The 13,340-nt window shown below is 40.6% G+C and overlaps 1 protein-coding gene across 1 annotated transcript in view; it reads right to left on the bottom strand.

Annotated features, from left to right (window-relative positions):
* Positions 1-13,340, bottom strand: part of LOC136877241 (betaine--homocysteine S-methyltransferase 1) — a 37,727-nt gene that overhangs the window by 10,436 nt on the left and 13,951 nt on the right. The window lies entirely within an intron of this gene.

Raw genomic sequence — 13,340 nt, 5'->3', positions numbered from 1 at the left:
ATCTTACCTTTCATTGGTTAATTCCTCTGGCTTGGGGACTAGGTGCTTGTGCCACCTTCAACATTAGAATTCATTTTAGATAGGGCCCCCATCCTCACAGACTCAGGTTCGATACAAAGTGTCAACTCAAAAGACCTGCACCAGTCCTCTCTGGAGGGCACACACCATTATTATTATTATTATTATTATTATTATTATTATTATTATTATTATTAGTCCTTGATGTAGTTGTTAATAAATGATTACTGCATATAAATGAATAATTCATGCATATTTTTTTCAAAATTTAACAGCAAGAAGTTGAGGTGTGAGTACTATTTGCATCAAGGTTGGTACAGTGCTCCTAACGTATAGAAATCTGGAAGTGGATAATTTTCCCTCCAATTCTGTTCCCACCACAAGCAAGAAGCATATGTATCATGTGTGTAGGATAGCTGGTGTGGGTTCTCATTATAATTTGTTCATAGTTATAAAAACAAAAAAATAAAGAAACAAAAAGCTCCACATATTGAAGAGGCAGTGTAAATTCGTAATTACACTCCACGAAGAACGTATGATTTCGACGAAAGTTGTAGTACGTGATTGGAGGAAAAGTAAAAGTCATCTTGTCTGAATAGATAAACAAAAACTGTCAGGCATTGTGTAGACAAAAAAAAAAAACAAAGTTTCCAGAAATAAAAAACAAGACATGCAAATGACTAAAAGGGAGAGTTTAGATGTGTGGTCATGAGTGAAATGTGTGAGTTGAAAGCTATACCAATAGCAAATGAGTTAAAAATTATGGGTTATAAGGCTAGCCAAGTAAGACTCGTGTGTTTTTGAACCAAATAAGTTCAGTTTTCATAGAAAAATTATCACTGCACAATATCTCCCAGCCAATTATGAAGAAAAGATTGTGAATTTCCACAGACTATCAGTTTGTACCAGAAAAATATGTATTTATTCTTACAAATTGGTAATGCAGACCAGATGCCAGTATACTTTGAAATGCCACTGGACTATGAAGATTATGATGCAATGAGTTGTTTCTTAATTTTATAATTTAATGTACTGTAGTATTTATGGTTTCCAATATATATATTTAATACAGCTGTACAAAAAAAACTTTTTTTTTTCAAAATTCCCCTTCCTAAAATCAGTATGAGGGGATTATTCATGTATATATGGTATTTATAGAAAGGGTATAGCAACATGTAAAATAATGAGAACTATGCAGTGATACCAGCAGACATGCTAATGTTTGGTCCATCACAAGTGGGCTTGAAAAGATCTGTTTTGAACAATGTAGACAGCAGTGAGGATGATATAGAATAGCAAGAGTCCAACTCTGAATCAGATTACAGTACTGAAGAACTGGAAGGAGAAGAGAAGACAAGAGTGATGACAGGGGGTAAATATATAAGTAGTAACAATATTCTATCACTTGTTCTTAAACTTTTATGTTTAATGTATTTCTTGAGTTTTAACTGTAGGTCTGATTCCTGTGATAGACAAATATATCTTTCTTGCAGAACACCATTAACATAATATAGTCATCTTAGTATGTCAGACCATTCTATATGAGGGTTCTTCTAATTTTATTGTAAAACATCATCATAACTTCAGGTCCACATTGAACCATATGCAAAGAAACAATCACCATCATTTTCATTTCCCCTTGTCCAGCTCCTGCCAGGTTGGCATGTTGATGGCACTTCTCCACCACTGCCTCTCCTCCCACCACTTCTCTTCAGTAATCATATTCCAGTCCAGTCTTCTTTTTCTTATACTGTTCTTGACAGAGTCTATCCATCTTCCTCTGGGCCTCCCTTTTGCCCTCTTTCTCTCTATCCTAGCCTCCAACACTTGTTATGGTATCCTCATAACATGTCCAAACCATCTCAATTTATTCCTCTCCATCCTATCACTCCATTTTTCAACTTATTATTCATAACATTTCTCAAGATTATTGAACATGCTAATGAACAAAGGTAGGTGTAGCAACACAAAAAATTATGTTATGTTGTCACATAATTCCAGAATATTTATAGGTGGGTCATCTGTTTTGAAAACTGATTCTTTTCAAATCTCCCTATGTAGGCATCTGAGGCCTTGAGATCTGGGAAGCAGAAAGGATACGGGAACAGAGTTTCACAAGAAGTGAGGCAATCTCCAATGTGATGGTGCAGAAAGATAATTGACTCCCCCATGGTGTGGGCCATAGCTGCATCTTGCTGCACCCATTGTCGTTGGATGTGTAAGTTTCTGGCACTACAAAAACGCCACAAATCTTGCACGAACGTGATTATCGGGCGCAAATTTCAGTGTTCCAACTGTTACTTCACGTTCCGTACAGCTTTATCCTGGTCGTAACTACACACAGCACGTCCGGTACAACAGCACTTTCCCACTGATGTGGAGCATGTCAAGTTGCCTCACGAAGTTCTCTCTACCACGCAGTTACTGTGCCGTGTGCCGGCACACTGTACCGAAACACTCCACCTCAAGCTCCTAATGTTCCGGAACAACTGACTGTTCCGGTCTGCCCAACCATACTATAGACTACCTGGTCCACTGTTTTTGGATTCTGTGCACCTTGTTTGATGAAATCTCTCTCTCGTTCTCCTCAACTTGATGGTTGATGGGTAGCACGACTGTCCTCATCCAATGACCTTCTATCCTGAGCCAGCTGCTTGATTAGTTGATATGGACATCGCCCTTGCCCTTTAATGCCATTGAGGAACCCAGCTCTTGGTCATCCTTTTCTAGTCTTTCCTTCCAGTTTCCCTTTAAACAGTGTGGTGCACCATGATGAATGCCGGAGTAAATGACCTATCCAACTACATCTTCTTTTCATGATCATTTTCTCTAGACTGATGGTTTCTTCAGCTCTCTTGATAACTTTGTCATTTGTTAGCCTGTGAGTCCAGGGTATTCATAACATTCGTCGCCAGCACCACATTTCAAATGCATCTATTTCTTTCTTATCAGCCTTTAATAGAGTCCAGGTTTCAGAGCCATAAGTCGCAATGTTCCAAATGAAGCTCTTAATGAAATGCTTTCTTACTAATAGGGATATTGCCTTGGAGGTCAACAAGCTTCTTTTTTTATTGAAAGCTTCTTTAGCCGGGGCTATTCGAGAACGGATGTCCTTTTCACACCTCCCATCAGATGCAATGATGCTTCCCAAATAACTGAACTGATTTACTTGAGCCATTTTTTCTCCTTCCAACCAGACATTAACATCCTGTTTACCACCCGGAGTACATTTCATTATCTTGGTTTTTGTTTTGTTAACATTCATGTTACATTTTAGTATTAGTAGATCATTCAATTTCTTTAGTAAGGTCTCTATCTCTTTCTCAGTTTCAGCTATGAGGGCCATATCATCCACAAAACATATTGTTTGGTATAGTTGGCCATTTATTTTTATTCCATGGGTGGAGGTGGCTAAATATTCCTTGACTGGATATGGTGCACCAAATTGTAATCCGCGCACTGTATAGTGGTTTCTGTACAGACTTCAGACAATTCAAACCCTAAAATGAAAGTTTCTTTGGTTGATGTAGCTATCAAGGTGAATATGGTTGTTGTATTTTTTTTTTTTTTGCTAGTGGTTTTACGTCACACCGACACAGATAGGTCTTATGGCGACAATGGTATAGGAAAGGCCTAGGAGTTGGAAGGAAGCAGCCGTGGCCTTAATTAAGGTACAGCCCCAGCATTTGCCTGATGTGAAAACAGGAAACCATGGAAAACCATCTTCAGGGCTGCCGACAGTGGGATTCAAACCCACAATCTCCTGGATGCAAGCTCACAGCCGCGCGCCCCTAACCACACGGCCAACTTGCCCGCTAAATATGGCTTTTATCACTAAGTTTACACAAGGAGTAATTTATTGTACCACCTATTCAATACATTACTCCTTGTGCAAACTTAGTGATATAGCTATTTTCAATACGGAATAATGACGAGAATAATGGTTTGGAACATGGCTTTTATCGTAAAACTATATGTTGCAGAAGAAATCTGGATCCTGATATGTCATGGTCAACACTCGGCTGCAATACTGGAATCGGACTTCCTCATCACCTTTTATTTCTCACTGAGGAACTTGAATGCAGTATGCAAATCCACCTGGTTCTTTAAACATCTGCCGAATAGGCCAATCTCTCAAACGGAGTTTCATCTGAATTTTGGGGGCTGTATCACCTGTTGGAGAAGTTGTCAATGATTCTCGTTGGCACCCTATTGTCCTCTTTCAGTGACATAAGACTGATCCCATATGATGGAACTTGTCAACAATAGCTAACATTGTTCTGTTATTTGGTGCCTTCTTATTAAATCACTCCTCATACTGTTCTTTAAAATGGAATAACCTCGGCCCATTCTGATGCCCATTTCCGTACGACCAGAATTAATGTTCCACAACAAACACCTTCTCCTCTATTGTAAGAATCATATATAATTGCACAAATTAACACAATATTGCATTCACAATATGTCATACTATTATGTACAATAAATAAATACCGTATTTATTCCTTCAGGCTAGCAACCTGTCGGAAGGACATTTGATTGCTTTCAAGTCTTGCAAAAAGAAAAATGCAAAACTGTAATAGGACACACGGCCCAATACTTGGAAGGAAGATGATGATGATGATGATGATGAAATACCGTATTTACTCGTGTATTAGACCCCTTCGCGTACTAGACCCCCTCCCCCGGCTTTTCGAAATGAAGAAAATTAAAAAAATAAATCTCGTATACAAGACCCTCCAACATAATTTGTCAGAGAAGAACAACAATTCTGCTTTGAAGCAGGTACAAGCCTTACTGCAACTCTGATGACATCACACAAATTCGTGAATAGTTTCGTCTGTACGACCCACGCAATGAAAACACGTGTCAAAGTCTTGCAGTACATCTCTGTTTTGTAGTTAAGAAATGTCCACCTCTGTAGCATAGGCCTACTGCAGTTCTGAGGATGTCGCACAAGTAGGTGAATAGTTTCATGTCCGACCCACACATTGCAAGCACGCATCAGTCATGCTATATGTCTGTGTTTTGTAGTTAAGAATGTCTGCCAGTGTAATGGTTAGCATAATTAGCTGCCATTCTCAGGAGACTGAGTTTGATTCCCAGTACCGTACTACCAGAGATTTACGAATGGCAGGAAGGTTGATATATGGTAAAAATGACAGATGTAACTCCCCTCCATTGGGAGTGTGCCTAAAAAGAACTGCACCAGCTCGGGATGAGGAAATGAGTTTACTTTAGTTAAGAAATATTCACTGTTGTTGGTGTTAATATACCAGGTGAGATCATTAACAAAGTGATCGTTTTACATCTCGTAACTCGGGCCAATATAGATATTTTTTGTAGAGAAGTAGGTTTAAAATGTGATGAAAATCCAGTCATAACAATTATTTTACTCACCAATATACCTAACAAATAATAACAATAATAATATTGATTTTACATCTCCGCTCACTTTCAACGATTTTCGGAGACACCGAACAAAACATACTAAGTGTTAATAGAAAAATGGACACAATGATTGTACAAAATTTAACATTACGGTAATAAAACATAACCGCCACACCTGTAGATATCCATAAATGTGGTAATCATTCCTGTTATTTATTTTTATTCTTTCTGTCATGGAAGTTTTGGCACTATCCGGGCAATAGCATACCTAACCTAAAAAATGCGGCCTCTCTTATCTCATTTACAGCTGTTCAGGTAAATCATGACGTGATAAATGTAAAGAACAAGCATGACATATATTTAAAAATAAGGGTCTGGCTTTCAACAGCCAAAGTTATCAAAAGAATGCTTCCAGTCACTATGTATTACAAACAAAATTACAACTCGTAACATATGCTAGTTACCAGCTGGTGGTTTGGCATGCTTTCTACAGCATGGCTTTATTCAGGAGAAGTAGCTTCTGCTACACATACACCAACTGGGAATATCAGAGACCATCTCCAGAAACCATTTGGGTATAGATTCTCACTGTTTAGACTCTATAGTTGGGAACGAAACTAGTTTTAAAAGTTTCAAAAAGATGGTACCTCGAATGCTCTTGATTGCAGTGCATGGCTGACGAGATGGCAGTGAAGATGACGTCCTTTCGAATGATGACGTGCCGGTAGCAGGAAAGTTGGCGACGCAAGACGATAATTCAAATGAAAGCAGAAATCAGATTTACTCAGGTTTACTGTGTGGAAGGCCTACTGCTCGACTGACAGAGATAAATCACTGGCTATTAAGTTATTTTGTATCAATATTGCATCACTGGAAGCCATGATGTTTGGGCCAGTGCCAGTTAAGATTGAGAACCACAAGTCCCTTAACTCCTGCAAAGGTGTTATCTTTTATAGGGACTTGATTAAGTCCTCCAATGATGACTAACTGGAGCCTCGCTCGTAGAGGTGTGTCTGACATTAAACGTCTTAAGAGGCTTGTCGGTGACAATCTCTACAACATGGGGACTTTCATCTTAACTTTTGGTCTTGGGAAACTGCCCAAACTTATTAAGGTATCCATGTACACCCGTACCGTTCGGCCACATTTTCCTTCTCCTATGAGGTGCTACAACTGCCAGCGGTTTGACCACACCTCACCATGCTGACAGGGATCAGCGATATGCGGGGCACATGGAAAAGGGGCGCATGCCTGTGTGGAGTGCATACCACCACCAGAGTGTGTTAACTGCACTGGAAAACACACCCCTTGGTCCAAGGAATGCCCTACATTTAAGCAGGAGAGAAAGATCCAGGAGATTAACACTCTGGGGCGTAGTTTCATCAACACATGTTAAATATATACTAACAAGTAGTTAGTTAATACGGAGTTAAAAATTTAACATCTTGTTAGGTTTCTTGCGTTTCATCAAACTTTTCTTGTGAAATGTTAACTAATCGACTGTTAACTCTCCCAATATTGCGAACTGGTGCGAATCAAGGAGGCAGTGGTACGAACATGCTGTTTTACAGCGCGCTCCAATGTGCTTTTGTCATTTGTTTGAGTACAGCTGTAAAATATGGCGCGTGAAGTGAAACAGAATCGTAGTTCTAATTTTCCTCCTTCGAAAAAGAGTTGTTAATTGAATTAGTTAGTAAATATATATAAGTTATTGAGTGCAAGCGCACAGATGGCTTGACAATAAAAGAAAAGGACGAGGCACGGGAAAAGTCCGCGAGGGTTTCAATGGGGTTAACAGATACTTTTTTGGCGGGTGTCCACTTGTCACCTAACAAAATCACTTCGTTAATTGTCCCACTTCAAACTGTGCTCCAATATGGGAGTTATTAAATATTGTCTTGTCGTGTGCAGAACCAAACCACCTAGCAAGTATATCCCTGATTTGGAGGTTAGGCTCACTAATCACCTGAACATTAACATTAACAGAGAAATATCCCTTCCGATTATGATATATTTCGGCCCAATTGCCTCCAGGTGATTGGATTCTTACATGTGTGCAATCTATTGCACCTAGAACAAACACCAGGAAAACGGCTTATTTCATAGAAGTTGCGGATAATTTCCTGACGCTCTTCTACTGAAGGGAATGTTATATACCTCCTTCTCTTGGCTGCTATTGCTGCAGACACTTGACAAACAACTCTACTAACAGTGGCTTTAGAAATTCCAGCATTGTCTCCGACCATTATGTGAAAATAACCAGTAGCAAAAAATCGTAATATTATCAGTACCTGCAACATAGGAGAAAGAGGTAAGTTTCTCTTCATAGGATATTTCAACCTCACTTGAATTTCGTCAACAACCTTAGCAACGACTATTTTCGATAACCTGAATCTATGAAGAAATTCTGCATCCGTCATTTTTTCAAAGTCATTACGTCGCTGAACTCTTCTTTGATCAGGATTGTTTTGTAAAAGATCTAAATAGAGCAATTCTGCCTCGAAAGCGAGATTCACAGCAGCCATTTTGGAACAGGTTGCTATATGCTAATGTTAGCCATTTAACATTGGAAATAGCTGATACTCCCCTAAACGTTTGGAGAAGAAACCTCCAATGAGATCAGGGGTCCTGGGATCCCAAAAAAAGCCTGGCAAGTCATCTGCCAGCCCTCCTCCAAAATGTTTGAAAATGGTGGGCAGGAGTGAGGAAACACGATGTCCCTCTACTTGATCATTTTCTGGGGAACGAAGTTCTCCCAGGAAGAAGGTCCACCACTCAGGATCAATAAGATCACTGTCTACGGAGTGCCCAGCCACAGAGTCTCCCTCTTCTGAGGAGATGATGGAGATTGAACCACTCATCATCGTGGACGGTGATGACAATAATGACAAGAACGGTGGAAACTGGGAGGTAGTGAACCGAATGAAGGGCAAGCAATTGTGCTAATTTTGTTGCACTACCTATCACACAATGGCACAATAGTTATCACTGTCACCTAGCTGAGTTACAATTAAATTGAAATAACAAATAATGTGGTTCAACCTATTCAATACAAGTAAATAAGAAATGTAGTGTTACATTCTTATTTAATTATAAGTGGAATCTGTACCGGTTTCGACCACCAATCTGGGTCATCATCAGCCGAATAAAAATACAAAAACAATGCATAGGAAAACAAGGAATTAAAGGATGATACTATCAGTCCAAAGTCACAAATTGTAAATATTTTGAGACACAGTGGCGAACATTGCTTGTGTTGTGCTACTCTTCAGAAGATTGCGCCTTACTTCATATAAGTGACTGACCTTCTACTTCTTCGAGATTTTACAATTTAAAATCATGCAGTGCTAATCCCCTTTATCTTATATTGCTTCTTCAACAGTTTTTGTGAAAGACTCATCCTTTAATTCCTTGTTTTCTTATGCATTGTTTTTGTATTTTTATTCAGATGATGATGACCCAGATTGGTGGTCGAAACCGGTACCACTTCCGCTTATAATTAAATAAGAATGTAACATTACATTTCTTATTTACTTGTATCGAATAGGTTGAACCACATTATTTGTTATTTCAATTTAATTGTGATACAGTTCAATACGGAACATCATGAAATTTTTAACTGAGTTACGTCAACCGACAAGCGTTTCTGCGGCCTCCATAGTCTGCATACAGGAATCTTGTTTGAGACCTGGACATGACACGACTATGAGAGGATATTGGCTTTATTCCAAAGATGGTGCGGCGATTGAGGGCGTTTGTACCCTAGTTCGCTCCGACATCTTCAGCGACTAAGTACCACTCCGTACTCAGCTAGATGCAGTTGCAGTTCGTACTCTGTTGCCAGTAATGACAACGGTGTGCAATGTGTACATTCCACCGGACTAAGATCTTCGCATGCAAGCACTACAAGATCTGATCGCTCAGTTACCTCCTCCTTTTCTCTTGCTGGGGGATTTGAACACCCGTAACACACTCTGGAGTTCTCCATCTTCCTGTGCTAGGGGGAGGATGCTCCAGCAATTGATCAACCAGTTCGATCTTTGCGTGCTTAACACAGGGGAACTGACACTTTTCAGAAGGGCACATGGCATATTCTCACAACCGGATGTACTTTGTGCAGCCGTAGGCTAGTTCCCCTGCTATGGTGGCACGATGACCTCTGTGATAGGGACTCTCTTGAATCAAAGACAGTCCGAAGTAGTACCCAAGCGCTGGTTACTTCGGCGGGCAAATTGGCCAGAATTTGCAAACGCGCAGTGATGGCCGATGATATGCTGGAGTCTGTTGACGACTATATTTCTTCCATTACTACTGGAATTCTGGCTGCTGCAGAGGAAACAATTCCTTCCTTGTTCGGTATTCCTCACTGGAAATAGGTCTCCTGGTGGACCGATGAAATTGTAGCAGCCATACCTGATCGCCGACGGACTTTTAAGCATTATCGCCAGAATCCTACGATGTCCAATCATATCATATTTAGGCGTCTGTGCACAAAGGCCCATTTTTTTATTCGAGAAAGGAAGAAAGCTATGTGGGAAAAGTATGTGTCTTCCATGACGGCACATACTCCATCATCAGAAGTGTGGATAAAACTCTGCTGTATTATCGGGGTACAGAACTTGCTCTCAGTCCCCGGAATCTCCATTAATGGAGAGATAATTACGATTATTGCAGTCATTGTAGACCATGTCGCATCACATTTCGCAGATACGTCCAGCTCTGGGAGATACGACTTTGCATTTCTAACAATAAAGTGCAAGGCAGAGACACATCATTTCTCTTTCACCTCTAGCACTTCACATTCCTATAACATGCCTTTCACGGAGCAGGAATTGCGGAGTGCATTCGCGCTATGCAGAGATATGTCTTCTGGACCAGGCAAAATCCACAATCAAGTGCTTAAGCATTTGAGTGACCGATGTTTCAAGGATATTCTCACCCTATTCAATAGAATATGGAGTGAGGGAGCGTTTCCATCTCAATGGCATGAGGGAATTGTGATACCAATTCTCAAGCCAGGTAAAGATCAAAAATTTCAGGACAGTTATTGGCCAATATGCCTTACTGATGGCCTTTGTAGCTATTTAAAAGGATGGTTAACCAGTGTCTTGTGTGGGCTATGGAAAAGTCTCTTGTCTAACTACCAGTGTGGTTTTTACTCTCATCGGTCTGCCATTGATCATCTGGACAGACTGGAGAGCACCATTCAGGAGGCCTTTCTCCAGAAGGAACACCTAGTCGCTGTGTTTTTTGACCTGGAGAAAGCTTATGATACTACCTGGCAATATGGGATTCTCTCAGCACTACACCAGTGGGGATTTCGGGGAAATTTGCCAACGTTTATTGAGAACTTCATGTCCCTCCGGCTCTTTTGAGTCCGAGTAGGGAATGCATTTTCTCAATATTACATTGAAGAAAATGGAGTACCACAGGGATCTGTACTGAGTGTCACACTGTTCGCAATCGCCATCAACGGCATAGTTGCCGCTGCTGGGCCCGCAGTCATTCCATCGCTGTATGTAGATGATTTAGCTCTACATTATAGCTCCATAAGGGTGGCGTTTGCTGAGAGAGAGCTATAGCAAGCTATTAACCGAGTCGACAGATGGGCCCTGCAGCATGGTTTTTGATTTTCAGTAATGAAAACCTCAGTTGTACACTTCTGTCGACATCAGATTGTGGATCCAAAACCAGAGCTCCGCTTGCATAACAGTGTCTTACCAGTGGTAGACACCTACAGATTCCTGCGTCTCCATTTATAAGAGACTACCATGGCAACCCCACATCGTCAGCTGAAGGTTGCCTGCATGAAGAGACTTAACATGCTTAAGTTTCTCAGCGGCACTTTGTGGGGGGCTGACCGTGCGGTGCTGCTACATTTCTACACAGCAATGGTACTCTCCCGAATGGACAATGGTAGTGCAGCTTATGGTTCAGCATCAAAATCTATGCTGAGCCTTTTATACAGTGTTCATCATAATGGAGTTAGGCTGGCAAAGGGAGCTTTCTGTACCAGTCCCATTCCCAGCCTACTGGCTGAAGCGGGAGTTCCATCTTTACGAATAAGGAGGCAGCAGTTACTCCTCGCATATGCTGTCAAAATTTGTGAAATGCCACTACATCCAAGCTATCAATGCATCTTTTAGTACCCAATACCACCAGAGGTACCAAGACCGACTGAATGCCACATGGCTGGAGAGGTTTCAAATTGATAGCTTGTGTCATGATTTAAATATAGATATCGGTGGTTGTCTTGAACAGACTTTTAGCAAGGTACCTCCGTGGTTAGTTCCGTAACGGGATATACGTCTAGATCTACTCCGCGGACCCAAGGTGAACACAGATTCCTCCATTTATCGGAGGTATTTTCCGTTCACCAGTATCCGGCAGCAAGACATATCTTCACGGAGGGTTCTAAATTTGGAAAAAATGTTGGTTGCTCTTTCATCACCGATGATATGAGCATGAAGATCTCGCTTCCTAGTGTATGTAGCGTGTAAACTGTGGAGCTTTACTCCATCTTATAAGCTCTGCAGTTTTCACTGGGTGATGAAAGAAACCATTTTTCTTATGTGTACCAACTCGTTAAGCTCTCTGTAGTCTACTGAAACCTGTTTCTCGCAACACCCACTTGTGCAGCAGATTCATGACCTTCTAGGCAGGTTAAGTGATGCTGGCACCAGAATCACTTTCGCATGGGTTCCAAGCCACGTTGGGATTGTGGAAAATGAACTTGCGGATAAAGCTCCAAAGGAAGCGGTACTTTTACCTCCAAGACCTATGAATGTACCTGCTAAAGATATTTGTTCTCAGCTACATCAAACCATCTTGGCGTCCTGGGAATCAGAGTGGCTAGCTATTCAAACTCCCAACAAGCTGAGATCAATTAAGAAAACAACCGCCATGAGGTGGTCCTCTTTCCAGTCTTCACGGAGGGAGGCCATAGTATTATGTAGGCTGAGGACAGATCATGGACAATCTACGTACTCTAATCTCCTAAAGAGGGAAGACCCCCCAGTGGGTTCTTGTGGTGTCGACTTCACTGTGGCCCACATCCTTACAGAGTGCGCCGATCTCTCTGGCCTAGGACAGAATCTTGGCCTGCAGGAAGCACTCAAACGCATATTGGCCGATGAGGCGACAACTGCTGATCTCGTCATCTGCTTTATGTGCAACAGTGGATTAGTCAAGGGTATGTAAATTACAAGTGTACTGTTACTCAGGGAACACACCTTCCCTTTTGATTCATTTGTAATTTTTCAGCTTAATTCAATCATTTTTTGGTTTTATTTTGTACTTTGTTTCCAAATTGCTCTGTTGAATAAATAATTTTGTTTTATTTTTAATTTCTTTTCCACTTAATTTATTCTGAGAGGATGATTACCTAGTTGTTCTTCCTCTTAAAACAAAAATCACCACCACCACCACCACCACCACCACCCTTATCCCTTTTCTATACGGGGTCGAGTATGAAGTGAGACGAATCTTCGTAGTGAGTTTTTATGACCGAATGCCCTTCCTGCCATCTCATCATAGGAATTAATGAGATGAAACGATTGACGTGATACGAGTAACTAAAACTGACTATATTTACTTTATATGTAGGCCTAGAAGTCGGGTTCACCATTTATTGTCCTTTTACATTTAGAAATACTGCCTTTCAACAAAAATGGCCAGTATAACTCAAATACATTCATAAGTTTGTTAGCGAAAAGTGGGGAATATTTGCATGTACAATTTATAGCTCTTTATAGCCTAGAAGTCATATGTTCACTGCACAAAATTTGAGGTTATCACATACTGGACCCACCTTTACTTTTCTTGGTTATAAAAGTGGATAAAAAGGGGTCTAATACGTGAGTAGATATGGTACTTCATTCCTAGGGAAATGCAGTCAGCAGATGAGAGTTGTTTTTTGTTTGTGTTGTTTG

The sequence above is a fragment of the Anabrus simplex genome, chromosome 7, assembly GCF_040414725.1.
Source record: "Anabrus simplex isolate iqAnaSimp1 chromosome 7, ASM4041472v1, whole genome shotgun sequence".
NCBI lineage: Eukaryota > Metazoa > Arthropoda > Insecta > Orthoptera > Tettigoniidae > Anabrus > Anabrus simplex.
This window is presented reverse-complemented; position numbering and strand designations above follow the sequence as displayed.